General features: G+C 42.3%; 1 pseudogene; it reads left to right on the top strand.

Moving 5' to 3' along the window:
• The first annotated feature begins 445 nt into the window (after nt 1-445).
• The window catches only part of LOC132003240 (olfactory receptor 1D2-like), a 4,981-nt pseudogene continuing 3,602 nt past the window's right edge, over nt 446-1,824 (top strand).

The following is a 1,824-nucleotide window of genomic DNA, read 5'->3' as shown; positions in this document are numbered from 1 at the left end:
TATTCTCTTTCTCAACATTTTCTTACCTTATTTTTGTGCTTATTTTTAGATGAATTTTAGATTAGCTTTTGTTTCTTAAAAATTTGGACTTTGAATAGGTTAATAATAGAATTTTTGCCTTTGCAATATTTCAGCTTTCAGAATCAGTTTGGAATCTGGTATATCCATCCATTTATTAAATTTTTACTTTATGCCTCCCTGGAGAATTTGAAGAGCATGCCTGATTCTTTTATTATTATTATTATTATTATTATTAACATACAATGTATTATTTGTTTCAGGGGTACAGGTCTGTGATTCATCAGTCTTACACAATATACAGCATTCACCATAGCACACACCCTCCCCAATGTCTGTCACCCAGTCAACACCTCCCATGCCCGTCCACTCCAGCAATCCTCACTTTGTTTCCTGAGATTAAGAGTCTCTTATAGTTTGTCTCCCTCTCTGGTTTGGTCATTTCCTTTTTTCCTCTCTTCCCCTATGGTCCTCTGCCTTGTTTCTCAAATTCCACATATCAGTAAAATCATATTATAATTGTCTTTCTCTGATTGATTTACTTCACTTACTTCTAGTTCCATCTACATCATTGCAAATGGCAATATTTCCCCTTTTTGATGGCTGTATAATATCTCTTTATATATACATCTTCTTTATCCATTCTTCTGTTATTGGACATCTGGGCTCTTTCCAGTTTGGCTATTGTGGACATTGCTGCTATAAACATTGGGGGGCAGGTGCCCCTTCAGATCACTACATTTGTATTTTTGGTATAAATACCTAGCCGTGCAATTCCTGGGTCATAGGGTAGCTCTATTTTCAACTTTTTGAGAAGCCTCCATACCGTTTTCCAGAGTGGCTACACCAATTTGCATTCCCAACACAGTGTAGGAGGGCTCCCCTTTCTCCACATCCTTGCCAACATCTGTCATTTCCTGACTTGTTATTTTTAGCCATTCTGACTGATGTGAGGTGGTATCTCACTATGATTTTGGTTTGTATTTCCCTGATGCCGAGTGATGTGGAGCACTTTTTCAAGTGTCTGTGGGCCATTTGGATGTCTTTTTTGCAGAAACGCCTGTTGTTTACCTCAATGTCCTTACTCAATACTCAATTTGTAAATGTGTGTTGGTACTAATCTTGCAGACAATTGGGGAAATGCATAGAGATAACCAGAATGGGACCTCAGAGTTCCTCCTCCTGGGGATCTCAGAGAGTCCTAAAGAGCAGCGGATTCTGTTCTGGATGTTCCTGTCCATGTATCTGGTCACAGTGGTGGGAAATGTGCTCATTGAAAGACCTGCGGATCCCCTTACCCAAGAATTCAACACTGCCACAGGATGCAAACAGCAAGAGGTTCTTTATTGTTATGCAGGCGCCTGCGGGTGGTCAGCGCGCGCCTGCGGGTGGTCAGCAGCTCCTGCTAGCTGAGCACACCTGGCTGGGGTGGTGCAGGATTTTTATAGACAGGTACAAACAAGTCCTGGATGGGACGGGGCCAATTGGCTGACAATTTGAACATTTGAAAAAAGGCATACTTGGTGTTAGTGGATTGGCTTTGGAAGACCCCCCTCGCGTGAAGAGAAAGGCGGGAAGGGGAAACAGAGAGGGGAAGTTTGACCTTATTACTCAGCAGATAGACATCGTGCCTACCTGACCATGCAGCCCCCTTGCCTACATGACTATGCCTTGGCTATTAGGAGAGGGTATCTTGTTCAAACAGGAGTCAAGTGTCATGCCCTAAAAGCCAAGCGGTTACAGAAAGGCAAAAGAGCAGTTACATTGAATTCAACCCTGGGGGAAGGGTCTTTTCATTGCAAGGGG

The sequence above is a fragment of the Mustela nigripes genome, chromosome 16 (assembly GCF_022355385.1).
Source record: "Mustela nigripes isolate SB6536 chromosome 16, MUSNIG.SB6536, whole genome shotgun sequence".
In the NCBI taxonomy this organism is placed as follows: Eukaryota; Metazoa; Chordata; class Mammalia; order Carnivora; family Mustelidae; genus Mustela; species Mustela nigripes.
The sequence above is the reverse complement of the archived record's forward strand: the minus strand, read 5'-3'. Positions and strand labels throughout refer to the sequence as shown.